Raw genomic sequence first — 21,304 nt, forward strand, 5'->3', positions numbered from 1 at the left:
CAATTCATATCTATGCTTTATTTTTGAAAATTAAGTGGTTAAGTGTCAAAACCCTAATTTTTGAAACCCTCTTGATTCAACCTTTGTCCGACAATTTCACTGATCAAAACATCTCCAAATCAGCTGTAACTTTGGATTCTGCAATAAAATCACAATATCTTTCATCCTTGAAAATTTGGAAAAAAGTTGCGAGGACCGTGTGCACTCCGAGCGCCATCGTCCCCGACATTTTTTCTGAAATTTTGGGAGCTAGATCTTACTGTATTTTTCTGCTAAAATCCAGAATTTTGGCTGATTTTATCAAATCTAACACTTTCAAAAGTACAGTCAAAGTTGGTCTTGTGATTGCTTGGTTTAAGGCTCCTAATCATTCAAAAATTGTTGAAATTGAAATTTTGTGTCAAAATTGTGTTCTTACTGTCCTAAATCTGAAAAGTGTGTTTGCATTCATTCAAAATATCAGTGCTTTATTCAAATTCTTGCAATTTGTGACTTTTGAAATTAAGTGCTTAATTACAACAACTTTGATTTCCGCTTTCAAAATTGAATTTTGCGTGAAATTGAGACAACTTTTGAATTTCAAAACTTGCATTGCTTTTGGTATTCCCTCTAAAATCATAAAATTCAAAATTTCAGTTTCCCTCTCTTTTTCAAAATTCAAATTTTGCATTTTTCGACAATCTTGGTAGGATTCAATTTTGAGATTGCAACTTTAATTTGGCCTATCTACAGATCGTAAAATCACTCAATTTTTTCAGATTAGCTCTAAAATCATCATAACTTTCATCCCTGCAAATTTCGAAAAAAGTTGCAAGGACCGTGTGCACTCCGAGCGCCACGGTCCTGGACATTTTTTCCGAAATTTCGGGAGACTGTCGTGATTGCATTTAACAGCTTAAATCCAGAAGATTGGCTGATTTCACTGAAAATTGCTACCTCTAAATTCAAAATCTTCTCTCTCTTTCTAGTGCATGAGTTTTACAACAATAAGCCCTACTTCCACTATTCCCGTTAGACGAAGCCGTAGAATTAAGTCTTTCCGAGGTTTAACTACCGAGGAGATGGAACCTAATTTGAGTAGTCTTTTTAACGAGGACATGGGTAATTCCTCTAATCCTCCTAATGATGAAGAAGCTCTCCATGAGGTTTCTGTAGAACAACTTTCGAAATTGGATAATCAATTTGATGATTTTCACCAATGGATGTCTCATGAGTATCCCGATAGTCAAGCTCTTCCTTTAATTGAGGGTCTAAAACATATGCTTCAAAGTGATAAGAATGGAATTGATATTTTGCGTGGTATTGCACACATTGTGGATTCAAATGTGATGCCTATGAAGAGTTGTGCCAAAACTTTAGGTTATACACAACCTCCCACTCAAGTTAATCATTCTATTCCTTCGACAACTTCTATTGCTAGCATACCTACTTTTACACCAAACATAATGACTACTTCTATACAAGACATTCCTCCTATGATCACCAGTCATGGGGGCAATCCCTCTTCTTCAATTAACCCTCTTCCTTCATTCAATCCGACTTCTTCATTCATCCCTTCAATGAGTGTTCCTATTACATCTTCACAAATGAACATGACGCAAGGGGGCAATTCATTCCACCATTCCATTCCTCCTTGTAGCATTTCTCCTGTCCAATCATCTCCTATGACTAATTATCATAGAGTCCCGCCACCTTACTCTTTACCTTCATTCAATAACATAACACCTCCATCTCAATCTAACACATCTAATATGAATTCTTCGACTGAAGCGACCATTAACAAACTTGCACAAACTGTCTCTTCTTTACAGCAACAAATTGCCTCTATGAATCAATCTAAGTTTAGTGTGCCCACATTTGATGTTGCGAGCCCACTTTCTCTTGACATTGTTCGAGCTATCCCTCCTAAACATGTTGAAATCCCGCATTTGGAGCTTTATAATGGTAAAGGTGATCCTCTAACACATGTTAAGACTTTTCAAACAATTTGTACCGATTTTGCTTATGACCAAAGGTTGCTTGCAAAACTGTTTACTAGAACATTAAGAGACAAAGCCCTACAATGGTATTGCTCGTTGCCTTCTTATTCTATTACTTCTTTCGAACAACTTGCAAATGCTTTCATTCAACAATTTCAAAACAATATAAGTCCTAAAGTTACTTTGATTGATTTAATGCATTGTAAACAAGGTGTTAAAGAAAAAGTGACTGATTTCATTGGTAGATATAAGCATTTGTATGCTCAAATTTCTTTTCCAGTGCCTGAAAATGATATTCAAAGAATCTTTATTTCTAATTTACAAAAATATATTAGAGACAAACTTCTGTTTTCTGAGTTTACTTCTTTCCAACAGTTGTGTGCAACTCTTCACAATTATCAACTGACTGTGAGTCAAATGGAACAATCACATCCTATGGCTCCGAGTGATAAGGGTGATAGCAGTCAACAACCATTTGGGAAGTTTAAACCGAACAAAGATTCCATCAAATTCAATGAAAACATCATCAACAACAATGTGAATGCAGCATCAGGTGTGCCTCCTATTTCTAAATTTTTCAAGAAAGAAAGAAAGTATACTCCTTTGAATGAATCATTGCATAGTATTATGAATAAGTTATTGGAACAAAATGTGCTTACTCTTCCTCCTATAAGGCAAATTGATCCTGCAAAGATTACTTCACCTTATTTTGATAACAAATCTTTTTGTCAATTTCATCGTCAGTCTGGGCATGATACTGAAAAATGTTTTTCTTTAAAGGGTAAAATTCAAGATTTGATTGATAATAATACTATCTCTGTTTCTGGAGTGAATGATAAAGGCAACGCATCTGTAGCTCCTCCTAACCAAAATCTTCAGATTTTTACTGATCCATTACCTTCTCATACCTCTAATGCGATTGAGGCTAATGATTCCTCTCTCTCATCTGATGGTCTTGTGTCTATGACTCCGAATGTGATTAAATTTGTAGAGCAGCAAGAAAACCCTAAAGAACCTTCCATCACATTTGATTCTAGTGAAACTATCAGGGCACCTGATGGTCCTTTATACATAGTTGCAAAAGTCAAGAATACACCTTGTCGTGGAGTGCTTATTGATCCTTCGTGCATGGTTAATGTTATTACTGAAGAATTTCTTTTTACTTTGCAATTGAATCAAGTGATCTATGACAAAACAGATTTGATTATGAAACTATTTGATGCATTTTCTTCTGCTGCAATTGGTTCTATTACATTGCCTATTGAGGTCCATAACAAATCCCTTGATGTAAACTTTGCTATTATTCCTTCATCCGAACAATTTCGTGTGAAGCTTGGCTATCCTTGGCTATCTTCCATGAAAGCTATTGCTTCTCCTATACATAAGTGTTTGAAATTTCCCCATAATGGTGAAGTTGTTACTGTCAATCATAGTCTCTTTAAACCAGCTGAAAGAACCTCTAGTGTTCCTATTGATTACTTTTGGCCTAAACAATTCCAATCTCTTCCTCCGCGAAGTGATCATCTTTTCAAATCTTATCAAAAGTGGAAAACAGATATGATCCTATCTTTAAGTGAACCTAGAACACCCAAACTTGATATTCCTATCATTCTTGAGAAGGAAGTTCTTCCTTTGAAAGATAAAACTAATGTCTTTCCTCAAGAAGATTCCCAACCCGTTCCCATGGATGTGACTATGTCTATGCCTAATAAACCTTCTAAAAGTAGGCCTATACCTCCTCGTCACGATGGACTTGGTCTTCTTCCTAAACCAAAAATTCCTCCTTTATATGGAGCAGTTCCTCCTCCTTCCTTTTATAGAGAGAAGAGACCTTCCTCTCCTCCTATTATCTAGCCTAAGAGACCACAACCTAAACACTCAAGTGATAAGGATGAGAACATTCCTCCTCCTCAATCTTATCCACTTCCTACTAAGACTAGACGAAATCGTTCTGCACGTGAATGTCGAGGAAAGCGTCGTCTTAGAGCTCAAGCAGCTGCTTCTCAAACTTTGCAATCTCCAAAAACACCTTCAACAAGCATTATTCCATTTTCTCCAAAATCTCCTAAACATAAGATGCATGATGGTCTTGATCCTGTGCGAGTTAAAGATCCTATTTTTATAAATCTTGATGATGCTATAGACGAAAATGTTATTCATGATGAACATGTTACTTCTCTTGCTTCTGACAGTGAATATGAACTTGTTGATGTTGATAACCATTTATCTAACGAATTTTCTAAAGCACTTATCCTAGCTCCTAGACAAGAACAACGTGGCTCGGGACATGAACATAGCCCTTGTTTGGATCTTGTGATAGCTCCATCTGCTGTGTTGGATGTTCTTCCTCTAGCGTGTTCCCTGCCTTCCCAAAACATTGATCAGCAAGATCGGGGGGTAGATGACGTGCTAGACTAGTTACATTAGCATAGCAGATTCTCTCCTCCTCTCTTTTGTTACTTCTTCTATATGTTATTCTCATTCTTCTATTTGTTGTCCTTAGTGTTGTCTACTTGAGGACGATGCAAAGCATTGAGATCTCTTTTGGTCTCTCTCATGTTGACTCAAAAGACACATGTGTTCCCTTCTTCTAGGTGACCTTCCTTGATTGGGGAATGAAGAACAATTATGCATACATACATATGATATATATACATGAATTATCATACAGCATACTGACCCCGAGGAAAGCGAAGTCACCTCGTGCTTTGTGTTTGTGTCTATTATCCTGGGGTTTATCTCACACTTGGGGGCTAAATCTTTGTGATAACGTGCTCCTTTCCTTTCTCATTTCTTATGTGTATCACTACGTTAAAACAATCACCCCCATTGAGGCGTGTGTGATCGCTTTAACGTAGGGGGGCTACACCCTGTCTATCCTTTCAAGATACTTGAAAATTTCTTGGTGAACTTAGCTTTGCCTTGAAAATTTTTGGTATTTCTTTTGCATGACTCATAGTGAGGGAACCTTACTACTGACAGTCATGGTTCTCCCTCGTGATCTTCCCTTTTACTTTGTCAATCGAAGTCGTAAGATCCCTAGTCCACTGGGGGCTTGGTGTATCTTGCCTCCTTGACGTGGTGAAAGTCTTTCAATGTTGTTTCCTTGTACTTTACCGGAAGTATGAGCATACATACTCCCGCTAAAGTGGGGGCTAAATGTAGCGTCCTAAAATTGCGACACTTGCAATTTCGACTGCATTTCGGTCTTCACGATGGCGACGCAACACGCAACCTGAACGGAGACCCCGAAACCTGTTTTTGACACCAAAAACTGCATTTTCTAGCACCCTGGCCTGAACCTCCTTGGCACCCTGCTGTCCCGGGACGTGGGACCATAGCGCCCAGCGCCCTGGTCCCTGGGCCTATTTTGGGCCTGGTCTCCTATGGGGTCTCGGGTCTTTTTGTTTGCAATTTGGAAATTAACTTTCCTGGTCGGCCTAAGGTCGGGAAAATCAGTCTATTAACCCTAATTGGCAAGTATATAAATGGCATTTTCCTCTCCCATTTGGGTAAGAAGGACATATGTGTACAAGCGTGGAAACTATACTCAAGCATTCAAGCATTCAAGCATTCCTTCAAGTAATTGATCATTTCAAGTCTCCATTCAAGGCTAAGTGTTGCATTCAAGACAAGGATTCAACCATTGAAGAGGAGATCACTTACTACATGCTACAACATACAACAAACAACAACATCTATACCTTCGCACATAAGGATACAAACATCCTTACAACAAGGTATTAGTACTTGTTTTACATTACATACATTTACATTTACAGCATTTCTCATTTCTTGGTTAATTCCAAAATCGGGGTTTGACCTAAAGGCAAACCCCTAATCCCTAACCCCCCAATCGTCTTCTCTTTTCTGTGTGTAGGTTGCAGGTACGCGGCTAAAATTGAAGATTTGGAATCCTTGTGCAGAGACGAACAGATCCCCCTTCGTTTCACGGATTTTTCGGAGGACCGTGGCGCCGGGCGCCATCGTCCCGACAACTTTTGCTCAAATTTGCAGGATAGCGCCGTATCGACATTTTACTGCTAATTCCAGGTCCCCAGCTTCATACTATATCCCTATCTCAGTTTATAAGCGAATCTTTGTCACTTTCTATGCATTCCTAGCTTAATTCTTCTATCAACATTCTTTACAAAAGAGGGTAGCCTTGCTTTCTTAACCCTTGAAACACATTTAGCATCCAATCTTGCATTGTGTGGGATTGGATCTTGTGGGTTTCAACCCCTCTTTTGAATGTAAAGTCTCTCCCCTAAGTGAAAACCATCAACCCTAGTAACCTCCCTTCTCTCTCCTTGGAGTTGGAAGAGGGGAGAGCAACTAGGGTTCGATCACGATTTTCCGCTTTACAGTAGGGCTTCACTATTGAAATCAATTATTGTTTCACAATGACAAAGCTACTAGCTTATAGAGGGATGAAAAGGTTACTTTTAGGTGTAGGCTAATAGATATTGATCAAATACAAAAATCAAGACCCTGATGGACTTGTAAAGCACTAAGAGGGGGGGTGAATCAGTGACACCAAAAACAATACTACTTTAAGCACTAATCGGTAGATATAATTAACAAGTTTGTTAAACAATATGCATGCAATCCAAAATGATATAACAACATCCACAACAATTAAAACATCCACCATAAAACAAGTGTTTATAAATGGAAAACACAAAAGCGAAAAACCATGGTGAGATGGGACTCACAAGTTAACTATCTACAATAATAGATAACTGACTAGTTAAGGTCTACAAAAAGTTGCTCTGCTAGGAGAAAATCCTGTTAAAGATCCCTAAGCTTAGTTAAAAGCTATACCCTATTAAAGGTAGTACCCTGTAAGGAGTAACCTTGGTAGAGTATTTCTGAATCCAAACTAATGGATCACCTGGTTAGAGGATTTGTACAATGAAGCTTGTTAGAGCTAACTCGGTTAGGGGATTTGACTGTTGCAGATTAGAAAATAATAGGTGGTGTGATCTAGTAGTAGCACAACTTGCTTGAATAGATCCTCTTCTACGCACTCAAAACTTCATTACCAACATACTCTGCAACTTAGCACTTCTGCCTTCGCATCAAATCATCTCATAACATATCTCCTTCGCTCATACAAAATAATTCATTGTGATGTCAATATATAGACATTTAGATTTCATGTCAGCCTCTAGAAATCATATCACAATTTCCTAGGTGTAGTGTATTTGGTCAAACAATCATAACTCATCACAAAAATACCGCCAAAAGTTTTCGGTTAGGATAACTCATCATGACTAGTGATAACTCGTCACATCATCAATAAATATCGGTTGGAACAACAATACTGGTTGGAGTTAAACATATAAATTGTTTGTCCTTTGATGCTCCTTTGATAATCTCCACAGGATCTTCAGGTTGTTGCCGAGTTATGTATATCCACATATAAATACACATTGGTTGTCTCCATGATGTATATACTGATTGTCACCATGTACCAATTAGATATAAACTTCTAGTATACCAGTTGTAATATAAACAACTTTGAAGTCACATCGGTAGACAATATGAACATATGTGTGTGTATGTGTTTCATCAATGATAACATATGGGGTTATTCATTACAACCATCACCAAGACAACAATCTCCCCCTTTGGCATTGATGGCAACACTTAGAAAATTTTATAGCAATACCACTAAGTGTGCTTACAAAAAAATTATACACATATATATATATACTCCCCCTTACTACATACAACATACAAAATTTTCACAACACACATACATAATTCTACTCCCCCTTTGACAACAATGCCAAATTGAAAAGCAAAATACATATATATATAGAAAAATTTGTATCAAAATATTTTATATATACAAAAACTTTGGAAATCTAAATCAAGATGTATGCAGTGTGATCCTCAGAAAAATGTCACTAAAGTTACTCTTCAATTGAGAAAAAGCATGTTCCCATGTCTCCATCAAGTTCTCAGTGATCTCAATTGTGGTCACAATCTGAGTACATAACTCTTCCATTGAATCAAGTGTACATGTTTCTGAGTAGCCAAAATTGCTTCTGCATTCTTGTAGGCTCTTTGCAATATGTCCACTTGGGGTATGAGTAGATTCTTCAATTCCTTCAGGGATCGAAGTCTTTTTGCCTTTTCAAAATCATAGGTATCTAACTTGTTTTGCAAATCATCCACATATTTGCCAAAAGCAAAAATAGAATCTTGTAATGGTACATATGCATTGCATATCTTTTCTAGCTCTTGCCTTGTTTCAATTCACCTGTTATTGATATTAGAATAAAAGAATGAAACATTAGAAGTAGATGCAAGAATTTTCACTCCCATTTCAATATCTTTTCTTAATAAATCTTTATTAAGAGATAGAGAAATTTTTCCTCTTTCAATCTCTTTCATAAGCTGCTCTCCACGCTTCTTCCTATCACTGTTCTCAGCATAAGCTTGCACTGCTTCTTCTAGGGATTTAAGTTGGTCAGATGCATCAACAACCAATTGACCAAGTTTACAAATAGGAGTTGACAAATGCCCTGTAGCAATTTCCGATAGTAGACTTGTCAGAATATCCACAACATTCTGAATGGTTTCTGCTTCCATTCTCTATTTTGTAAGTCTCTTCTTGTGTGCCCTAGATTGCATGATAGTTGCACTCTTCATCATTTCTGATGCACTCATGTTATCAACAATTATAGGCCCTGAGATGCCTAATGAGTCATCAAATCTTCATCAGTCTGACGTATGACTAATGATTCTATCGGATCAATAGATGTTACCTTATTAATCTTTTCTTTCTCTTGTTCTTTCTTTGGTTCCTATTCAGAAATACGTGTATCAAATTTTTCATCAGATTCCTTTTGAGTGGCCTATGAAACCGGTGGGAGTTGGGGTTTTACTAGTTGTCCTTTGGCTAGTGGAATATCCACTTTTGGTTGATTTGTGGGTATCTCAACTGAAGTAACCTGTGAGTCTGAAATTGTGGGTGGCTGCATATCTGGTGCAGTAACATTTTCAGATAGATCTATTGCTTCCTGAATATCATCAACAAGTATGACTCATTGGGAAATAGTGTCATCCTTCTTCTTGACAGGATAGACAACACCAACTTGCACAATTTCTTCCTTATCCATTTCCAGTACATCAACAATATCTTGCTCATCCTTAGAAGAATGTATAAGCTCTTGCATCCATCGGATATTACGAGCAATCTGATGAGTCTCAGTTTCAACATGTTGCACCTTTCCACTAAGTAGCTTCAATCTTCTTGCATTGAAACAAAATTGGACTTTGTACTTATCAAGCAATTCATTTAACTCATCCTTTGACAAATCAGAAAAATATTGCACAAATACATCATCTATAATAATTTCTTTTTCTTTCTTCACAGTTTCCTCCCATTTATTCAAAAGAATAGAATATAAGGAATTAGAAATATCCTTTTCAAGATCATGAGGCAATCTATTGTAATGGCACAAATAATTGATTACCTGTTGAACAATTTGTTCCTTCTGATCTTCATTGAATGAATCAAAATGATCTTTGACATTATCAAATCTGTTTCTTCCTAATGTCTTCACCATTCTCTCAAAGTTAGTCTCAGGCTTGTAAGTTAAGACATTAATATGCACATTTGCCTTTGACACTTCTTTCACTAGTTTGGTTGCTTTACCAGTTGCTTTCACTTTCTTGGGTTCCTCCTCAGTATCGGTACTTTCAGATTCTGTTTGGAGAATCATATTCTGACCTCTTTTCTTTGATATAGTCTCCTTCTTTACGTATACTTTAGGTTCCAGTTCCTTTTTAGTTTGGACACTTTGTGTCACTCTAGTACTTTTTATCACCAGAGATGCTTTCTCAGCCTTCTTCCTCTCGCCTTTACCACTTATGGTTGGAACACTACTAGTTTCAACTTTTATAGTTTGAACTTCAATTGTATCCAATCTTGTCTTCTTTTTGTCCACTGGAGATGCCAATAAGTTATTGGCATAATCCATCAATAAGTTATAATTGACTTCATAGCTCATGTCTTCCATTTCATCTTCTCTAGGTTCAATAGCCTCCATCAGACAAAAATCAGTGGTGACTGTGAAAATAATGTTCTTAGCAAAGTTTTTCACCACATCCTCAAGTAGCCTTACCCTCATACTCATTTTCTTCTAAAATTCATTAAAATATTTATTCATTGCAACAGAGAAGGTGTTCCTCACAGCCTTAATGTTGTTCTCAATCTGGGCAGTTTCTGGTAGATCCTTAAACCATTCAAGATCACCAATTATTGGTAGAAAATTTTGGAAATAAAAGAAAAGACCAATCAACAACTGACCAAATTTAAACTTTTGACTAATGTCCTTCTTGATAGAATGAAGATTCAACATTAATTGGCTCCTTATGGCCTCACATAGGTCATAATTAACATTTTCAGCTATCATTTTATAAGCAGCATGCACTGCTACAGATGGTACACTGTTCATTCTACTGGAATAGAATATCCAGTAGCCTATAACAATAGCTGCCAACTTAACCGCTGGGTCCTTAATGTTATTGATAGAAAAAGCACGCCCATCAAAGGTTGATGAGGTTAAAGTGTTTACTATCTCTTTTGAAATTCTCCTCAGCTTAGGTACTTCACCGGTTGAGCAAAAACCGGTTACTATTTGAGTAGCCTCCTTGGTTATAGTGTGTGTCCTTTCCAAATACATGTTTTCCCCATGAACACGACTCAGAATAATTTGGATATGTTCCTCTTCAAAATCTTAGTTTACGTACGCTGCCTTGTTTACCGGTTGATTACTCAAGTGCACACCAGTTCAGTCTTTACTAACCTTCAAATCAGATTGATCACGCAAATTGCGATACAACTTCGACTAAAATCAGCTAGCAATCCTTTCTTAGCTCTGCAAGTGCTCAAGTTTTCTCTCTCAAATGCATTAGGGTAAAAATAACAAAGTAAAACTCACTTTTATCCTTTTTACCTATTCCATTAAATGCTTGCTTGTTAGGGTTACAAACCCTAATTACATCGCTTAATGATGCATACAATATTGACAGATGTAAAACCGGTTGATAACCAATTGACATAAAGTTATCAAAATTTCATGCATTCAAATTCTCTTACCACTCATTCTTTTCAAGGGGTCCGAAAGTAGATTTACCATTATGCTCCCCTTAGCCATATTGAAAGGCTCAGTTCACCGGTGCGGGATTCTCCACACTGGGTGAAGGATTAGTTTCTTCTCCAAGTATATCATCACTCTTCTTTTTCCATATTCGATTCATTTCTTCTCTGGTTTCTTCAATATTTACCTTTTGCTTGCCTTTTTGATCTTTAGAATGATTAACCGGTTTGTTCTTTCTGGATCTACAAAACTTTGCCATGTGTCCTAGTTTATGACAATGATAGCTGGCCATTCTAGATGATCTCTAAGGTCCTGCATTGCCTCTTCTAGTTCTCCTTCTGCAATTCATAGCCACATGACCAAAATTGTTGCAGATGGTGCAAATGACATTTGTTACCTTTTCCATCTCAAATGGACTAAACCAGTTGACATAGGGTCTTTGCCAGTTCATGTTACCCCAATTATCATAATTTCTCATCTAGTTGCCATTTGGTCTTGGATTCATATGTGGTAATGGATTATTTGCTCCATATCTGCATTCAACTGATCTATGTCCATACATTTTGCATGTGAAACAATGACCTTCAAATTTCTTGGACATATACCTAGTATTTGTATTGTAGCTTGCATTTCCATTAGGTTTGTTTCTACACACATTTGCAGTATGACCAGGTTTATGACAAACAAAGCAAACATGTTTAAAAACCTTCTTACCGGTAGGCTTTTTAGCCTTAGGAGCAGTTTTTTCCTTATGAATGTTGCTCTTTGTTTGGAAGATTCTCCTTTCTTAGATGTGTTAAAACCAATTCCAGAGGTATCACCTTTCATCCTTTGTGACAAAATTTTCTTAACTAGTAAGGTAGAACTTTTGTTGAACTTTTCCAGTTTCCCATTGGCTTCAGTGAGCTGTCTGGTAAGATCTTCATTATGTTTTGACAGAGTCTCTCGCAAAGATGATGCCAATTCAAGATCAAGTTGTAAGTTCTCTTTTTCTTCTTTCTCAACATTCCAATTCTCATGCAAAGTAGTATTCCCTTGCTTGATCTTGGCAATTTCATGATCTCTTTCTTTGATGAGATCTTTAGCAGTCCTCCTGGCTTCCAGTTCTTGACTCATGCGGATAGTTAGGCCTTCTAGCTTTCTCCTCAGATTTAGCTTTTCATTGTTTAGTTTTTCAACTTCCTCAGCTAAAGCATCAATATTGGCCTCACCTGAAGAAATATTATCAAATATTTCTAACAGTTGTTTAGTTAGCTCTCTCCTTTTGACTTGAGAAGCTTTCAGTTTGACCCTTAGGGTTTCAAGATCATTTCTACTAGCTTCAAGTTCTCTAGCCATCTCAAAGTAGCTCATATCCCCCATGGTGGCTTTAGGGTTTCCTTCCAAGCTATTAGGATTTAAAGAAGTTAGGCTCTGATACTAATTGATGGACTTGTATAGCACTGAGAGGGCGGGGTGAATCAATGACACCAAAAACAATACTACTTTAAACACTGACCAGTAGATACACTTAATAATTTTGTTAAACAATATGCATGCAATCCAAAATGATATAACAACATCCACAATAAGTAAAACATCCACCATAACACAAGTGTTTATATGTGGAAAACCCAAATGGGAAAAACCACGGTGAGATGAGACTCACAAGTTAACTATCTGCAATAATAGATAACTGACCAGTTAAGGTCTACAAAAAGTTGCTCTATTAGGAGCGAATCTTGTTAAAGATCCCTAAGCTTAGTTAAAATCTATACCCTGTTAAAGGTAGTACCCTGTAAGGAGTAACCTCAGTAGAGGATTTCTGAATCCAAATTAATGGATCACCTGGTTATAGGATTTGTACAATGAAGCTTGTTAAAGCTTACCCGGTTAGGGGATTTGACTGTTGTAGTGATTAGAAAACAACAGGGGGTGTGATCTGGTAGTAGCACAACTTGCTTGAATAGATCCTCTTCCGTGCACTCAAAAATTCATTACCAACATACTCTGCAACTTAACACTTCTGCATTCACATCAAATCATCACATAACATATCTCCTTCGCTCATGCAAAATAATTCATTGTGATATCAATATATAAACATTTAGATTTCACGTTGGCCTCTAGAAATCATATCAAAATTTCCTAGGTGCAATGTATCCGGTCAAACAATCATAACTCATCACAAAAATACCACCAAATTTTTTTGATTAGGATAACTCATCACGACTAGTGATAACTCATCACATAATCAATGTGTATGCGGGAAAAGCGGGGCTATGAAACTCAAAATGTGAAAAAGGAAGCTCCAAGAGGCTTGTGAACACACCCATAGGACTTCTTGGTGCAAGTTATGGAGTCACGAAGAATGACTCAACTTCCCAAGGATGGTTCCATGGTTCTCTATCTCACAAGGTCCCTCAAGCCAATGCCTTTTCTCTCAGATCACTAGCAAAGTGGCTTAGGGATGACAAATGCAAGAATGAGGGATGCTTTTGATTGATTTTAACATGAGAATGCATCCTATCTATGCATGATCCTTTAAATGCAATAAACTAGATTATAAGATGACAAGATTAGTAGTAATACTATCCTAACATGATATACTAGTTATATGATTTAAGCTAATGATAAAGGAAGTAGTCTAAAATGTTTATTAGATTAATTCCTTTTGCAAAGAGAGACTAGATGTGCTAAAATTGAGCATAAATGAGATACTAAAGCTTGCATGGATTTTAGATAATAGATTTCTTAGATTCATGGATCCCCAAAATGGAGGAAGGAGAGCTCTATTTAAAGCAAAAATAGGGCAATGGATGGTCAGGACTGAAAGAGTTAATCAAGGGCCAAGATTGAAAGTTGTCAATCCATGTTTACAATTCTCACTAATGAAATGGTGACAATTGTCAATATAAGGTTGGTTGAGAGGAGATGTAAGAAGTATTAAATGCCTGAGAAGACCTCATGGTTACCCTAGGGGGTAAGGGTTAAGGTTAGGTTAAGGTTATCCATTGGATAAAGCTTTTACCCAAAGGATAAACTCTCGTGAAAGGGCTAAAGGAATAACCATGGTCAAAGCAATAAATGCTTGATGAGACCCTAGGGTTAGATGGAGGTTAAGTTAGGCAGAAAGTCTCTAACCATGCCACTAAGGGTTAGTTAACCATTAATGGTTTGAAGACTTTGGGGACAAATTTGTAAGAGTCCTTCCAAATTTGGGGGCATTCAACAAGTTATGGATAAAGGCTTTAATGCATTTTGAAGACTTTACTCCAAATTTGAGAAGTGAACTCCTCAAATTTAGGGAAAGGGGATAATTGATGGGTTTGGGTTAATTGATTAGGATTAGATGGATTCTAGAAGAATTTAGGAATAGGGTTTAGGATGCAAGTGGGAGATGGAAAATAGAATTAATTAAAATAAATTGCTTTATTTCAATTTGGTTGCAAGTTGGGGATTTTAAATAAATTAGATTTATTTAATTGGGATAAACTATTTAATTAAATGTGAATTTAATTAAAAAGTAGAGAGAAGGGTTTTAATTAAATAAAATGATTTATTCAATTAAATGATGCAAAAAGGGCTTAAGTGAATTTAACTAAATAAATTGAATAATTTACTTAATTAAATAGAGGAATGTGGGTGATTTAATTGAATTAGATTTAATTAAATAGAGGAATGAATATAAAATATTCATTTAGGAATATGGTCATTTTTATACGTCTACACAATGAATATCTGTTGAAATAACAATACCAGTTGGAGTTAAACATATAAACCATTTTTTCTTTGATTCTCCTTTGATAATCTCTGCTAGATCTTCAGGTTGTCGCCAAGTTATGTATATCCATATATAAATACACACTGGTTATCTCCATGTATATACTGGTTGTCACCATGTACCGATTAGATATAAACTTCTAGTATACCTTTTGTAATATAAACAACTTTGAAGTCACATTGGTAGACAATATGAACATATGTGTGTGTATGTGTTTCATCAATGACAACATATGAGGTTATTCATTACAATCATCATCAAGCCAACAATCCCGATCACAAAAGGAAAAGGATGACACTTATAGTGCCCAATTTTTTGACCAATTTTACTAGGACAGGGGTGTTGGATGCCCAAGTCCACCCTAAATTGGCCCTTTCAAGGGGGAGCCCAAATATTTGGACCCATGAAATATCACCTAGTTTCAAATTTGGCATTTGATGAAGGTTTAAGTGTAGGATTAATGATGAAGTTTTATGCTTACATAGGACACATCTCTTGCTTTAGGGGCAAGGCCAAGGCTAGAAATGGTCCTAGAATTAACTAGGGTAATGAAAACTAAAGCAAATGCCAAACAAAATGTGAAATTAGGTTTGTATTGGATTAAGAAGCACACTTTACGATGCTATAAGAGGCTTCATCTTTTAGAGGGCTACTTAGCCCTTCCTTTATCTCTCTACTTTGGAAGACCTTTCCTTTCTCTCTTTATTATGGAGTCTCCTCTCTTTTCCTTATCTCTTTACTTTAAGGCTTCTTTTCTTTGAGGGGGGTTTCAATGTACATGGGTATCTCATTATGATTCATTTGTAGGGACCCATGTTTTCACCCACATAATTTATACTTAAAGGAGTGTTAATATATGTTTTTTTATTTTTCTTAGTTAGATATTATGTATTTTCCCACACAATTGTTTAGATTTATTTTAGGTAGTTGTGAATTGGTTATTATTAAGGTGGATGACATCTTCAATGAGTGTAGCTCCCATCTATTTTTTGGTAGTTGTAGTTACTTCTCTTGTTGGTTGTATCTGCTCCTATCTTGTCTATTTATGTGTCCACTCATCTTGCATGCTTATAAATTCATGTAATATAATATTTTTGGTTAATGCATATTGTGTTGAGCTATTTCCTATCTTGCAATCTTGTGTTTGTTTCTCAATCATGGAAGTTGTCCCTATTGTTCTTTTGTACTTTTAGGATCATTTGTCAAATAGGGTTTAGATGTCTATTCTACATAATAGTTTTAGTTATCCCTAATTTTTCCACAATTAAATGAGGATTTAGAAACATTTGTAGAAAATTTGATTTTGGGTATTATGTAAATAATCTTAATCCACCCTAAGTCTAGGATTAAAGGAAAAAATATTGTGATAAGTCTTGAGGAAATCCAATTTAAGAAGTTTGTGAAAATGATTAGGACAAAATAAGAAACCCTAAACCATATTCAAAGCATACCATAGGTTCATATAAGCCAAACCGGAACTCTTTATCTAGTAGATATTATGATTTTTTATAAATATTCAACTTTGTGGTTTAAGTAAAATACTTTAGTTTATATTGAAAGAGTAAGGGATCACACAACCACATCTCTCATGAGCTTGAATGGTCCACTTAGAACTTAGATGCTTATAGGGGTAAAACATTGGGACTTCCCAAGAGGAAACCCATCCTAGTAGATCGTTCCAATTAAAGTATGCTTAAACATGAAGCTTCCGACAAGATCAAACCCATTTAGCTTGCTATTTCATTTGCAAAAGATTCAACAAATGTAGTGATTTTGATGCATTAATGATTGAGCCCTGGATTATCTCCTCCATTGATAATTTAATGGTATTTTCTGTAGCATATGCAATTATGATATTTTATTTGGATTGAACTACATAATTTTTAGTCAAACTCATTGATCTATATTACATACGTAGGGATTCACACAAACCCATTCCCACAAGCATGAATAATAAACTAAGCATGTATTGTATCTAGGAGATGTACTACATATGGGTGAAGTATCAATACTTCTTATGAGGTCACCCATCCTAATAATACTTTGACTCAAGTGCACTAACCATCAAGTTTTCCCAAAGCTCAAGCCCACACATCTTTCTACCTTATTTCCAACAATTTCAACAAGTGTTGTGTCTTATGATCCATTCAAAAATTCTAGTCCCTTCAGCTCATCCATATACAATTAGGAGGTATTTTCATAATTTATCAAATTATGACGTTTTATCAAGATTCAACTATGTAGGTTTAATTCAAACTCATTCACCTATATTCTATGATAAAATTTTCACATGAGCCCATCTCTAATAAGAATGAGAGATCCTTGTAGCACTCATTGCATCCAGGTGATGCTTAAAGGTGAAGCATTGAGACTTATCAAGCAGTTATCCATCCTAGTGCTACTCCAAAATAATTGTGTTTAACAATGTTTTTTCCCCCAAGTTGAAGACCTTTTAGCTCACTAGCCTATTTAGAAAACCATATGCAAGTTTTGTGTCTTACAAACCATTCATGAGAAAACCCCTTTATCTCATCCATTGATAATCAATAAGTTATCTTCAAATATATTAAAGTGTGATGTTTTATTAGGATTCAATTGCATAGTTTTGATTGATTCAAACTCATCGACCCATATAATATAAGTAGGGGCTCACATAAACACATCTAGCATGAGAATGAATGACTCACTTGTTAAAAATGTGATTTTGACGTTTGTCATTAATGATTGTCATTGATGTCAACATATTATTTTATGTTGGTAATCCATAAGATGTGTTCCTAGAATGTTTGGTGCTCCATAAGATGTGTTACAGTTAATGTTTAGTGTTGTTTGTTCGTGTTGATGGTGATCTAGATTTCTCTATTTACTAGATATGGTATTGACCGATTGTATTCATGAGTATCTTGGTTTCATTCTTATTTTTGCTAAGTTGGGTAGTGCTATTTTGGGTCCTGTTCGATCCATAATTGGAAAATGTGTAACGAAATTTGTGTAGCATATGAGTCATGATTTGGGTCTGGTATTTATGATGAATGTAACATGTTGATTTGATCGATGAAGTGCATTGTGGTATGGTCTACTTCTCATTCCCTTCCACCGCCAAAATGTTTATTGGTGACCTATTCAAATCTTTGTTTGGCTGACTTAGAAGATTATATGGTCCGAAGATAGTTTATATAAGAAGATGATTTGATTGTGTGGAAGTATGAGAGATGTGCAAGACTAAAAGGAAAAATCCAATTGATGTTGATATGCGAAGTGTGTTGTTGTTGAGAGGCACCAAAAGCAGTTTCGATATTGAAAATTATGTCTCAATGGTGGATTCTCTTTTCTTTCTTCTTCCTTTGACAATGAGCCTTTCTGGGCAGTGAGCCCTCTGATAGTGAGCCTTTCTGGGTAGTGAGCCCTCCTGTAAAGAGCATTCTGGTAGTGAGCCACCCTTTTGTAAAAACCACCTTAATTGATGTCACCTTAACTGGTGCTATATATTCAGAAATAACATTCTCCGTGGTTTTTCCCTTCTTGGTTTTTCCACGTCATATCTAGTGTTTATTGTGTGATCTGTTTTGTGTGTGTGTTTTCATGTTATACATACTTTAATTAATTCTGTTGGTTATTCTAGATCTGTGAAATAATTTAAGAAAATTTAAGTTGTCAACTAATTCACACCCCCCCCTCTTAGTTGCCCGGATATTTAACATCACTTAACACTTATTACATCTAATAAATGTTCACAGGGATGAAACATTGAGACTTTATAAGAGGCGACCTTGTTGGTACTTCAATTTAATGTGTTCCATTTCTTCATGTTTTTCTCTCACTTTGTGCGATCCCATTTACTCATCATTGATAATTGACCTAAGAAATCTCTAGTTTGGTTCACTATGTTATATGTTTCCTAAAAATACATAATCAATGTGTTTTTATAGCAAAATTACTTATATAAATTATTTAGTGGTATATGCTTGTGGTTGGTGTCTTGTAATATGGTCATTCCTGAAGTTATTTTAAGCCTTTTCAAATGTTTAGAATTTTCAAGGACATTGGAACTTGTCCTTGGTTCTTTAGTTACTTTGGTCCCTTGAATCATCACAAAAATGGAAAATTTATTTGTCTTGGGTTTGTGGTCCCTAGGGGTCATATTAAATTATGTTAAATTCATCATAATGGAATTGGTGGTGGATTGGGAAAAATATAAAATTTTCATGTCCATTTTAATATTTGAGAGTTATTTTTTTCTTTGTCAGGTTTTATACTTTGAAAATAAATTAGCACCTTTGCCCCAAGTGCTAAGGTGTTAAGTTCCTCTAAAAACATAAACCTTTGCCTTCTTTGTGTTTAATCCATTTTATACTAGAGCTTTAGACTTCCTAAAAAAATCAAAACCCTAGTCCCTTTTGTCCCAAAACCTTGATCTCTTTTTCTTCCCTAGACCCTATAGTTTTGGGGGTTTTATGAACCTTTGCACTTTGTGTAATTGTTTTAGGTTTCCTCAAAACCAAAAACTCTTAGTTTCCATTCCCTTTTGAGTTCCAAGCTCCAATATCATCTTGCCTTTTGACTCCATGCTTTTAGAAGAATTTGTTGTCTTTGTACTTGATGCAAAGTTCTCAACGTCCTTCATGATTCAAAACCCTAACCCCTTCAATATTCTAGTTGCAAGCCCTCAAATTTGATTCCCAAAAGTTACTCCCTTCAAGTTAGACTTTGGAGTTTCAAGTGAACCTCTCACCTTCAAATTTTGTGCATGTTTTGAGTTTCCCTTGAATTCCCAAATACTCTAACTCTTTATTCTCTTCTACTCATTTCCCTAATCCCTCTTTTCCTTCAAATCCCATTCTCTCCTCTCATCCTAGATTTTGGAATTTTATGATATTTTGTAATCTTTGTATCTTCATCCTATTTTATATATTTTGGTATATCTCGCCCCTACTCTTTATCTCACATTCCTCCTCTTGATGACTTTAGTCTTCACCTACACTTTGACACATGTCCTTAGGTGTCTTAAATTCCCAAAGTTCTACCATTGTTCTAGTTCAATTAAAAGACCCAATGGCTTGGTGCTTTTTTCTTTGGGCAAGTGCAAGATAATGGGTGCATTTTTTTGGTCAAAAAGTGATTTTTTTTTCCTAAAAAAACAAAGTTTGTCATAGTTGGAGTAAAAATTTGAAGCATTTACATAGAATATTAACATGGTGTAAAAACATAAAATGTAAGATTTTGTTTCGAGTTTTTAAATATGTAATTTAATATAATATCTAGATGATAAAAATTAGTTTTGTATAGTATGTATAGAAGAGGCTTTTTAAAATCATATATTTTGGGCTAAAACATGTATGCATACGACCAACATAATTTGACCTAGAGAATTGTTATTATAATTTTTTTTGTGAAAAGATGCAAAAAATGGTGAAGTTTGATTAGGATATTTTTTAATAAATAAAATCTTATTAATTTTTTATCAAGCCTAATTTATATTCTTTAGAACTACTCCTATATGACCAACACAATTTGAGCTAAACTAATTGCAAAATATATTTATTTCATGTAGAGAATGGTGTCTAAATTGGAAAGACATAATTTTTGTTAAAAAAATTGAAAATTAAAAGTTACTCTAAAAAATTAATATATGCCATTTAAAGTTTATAGGTATCTTTATTTAAAAATTAATTAAGAGCAAGGAAAAATATTTTCAATAGTGAAAAAAATTCCATATTTATAAGTATACATTGTTATCTATAATGAATTTTAATCTAGTCCAAAAATTCTAGAAAAAATTATCACTCATATTGCTAAAGACAATTTTTCTCTTGTTAATATGACATTGTACTTCTAAATCCAAGATCAAGAGTTTAGTTTCCAAGTTTAAAATGAAAGAAAATCATGATTCAAATTTGAAATTTTGTACATGCATGTACCCATTTAAAAAAAAGAATGGATATATGATCTAAATATAAATGGTACTCATTTCTTTTTTAAAAGCACACCCATTATATGAGTAGGGGTTTAAAAGCTTAGGCATCTATCCCCATTGAGATTTTTTTCATAAGACATGGACCACTAAAATGGGCTCAACCTTATTTCCACCTACCCTCTTGCCATTTGAAAATCCCTCAACTATTAATTGAATATCATATAACCCCTAAGGGTTTCTCCTATAATATTTGTGTGCTTGTCCCATGCCTAAGCACACCAATATAGAAGTTCTATTAATAAAATAAACAAGTTGGAAATCAAATGGATTGTTTCCCATGCTTTCCATTAACATTTGATTGAGAAGAAATAGTGGAGGAATGATGTTTGTGTTAGTCCCATGTTTTTGGGATTTCATACAGGTTTACATGTCTTCTTTTACGATTGCCTAAATTTTTGGAGGTTTCTTATAGATTTGCATCCCTTGCCCTTAGCTATAACTTGTAAAAGGGTACCTAAATCTGAAATTT

The sequence above is a fragment of the Cryptomeria japonica genome, chromosome 5 (assembly GCF_030272615.1).
Source record: "Cryptomeria japonica chromosome 5, Sugi_1.0, whole genome shotgun sequence".
In the NCBI taxonomy this organism is placed as follows: Eukaryota; Viridiplantae; Streptophyta; class Pinopsida; order Cupressales; family Cupressaceae; genus Cryptomeria; species Cryptomeria japonica.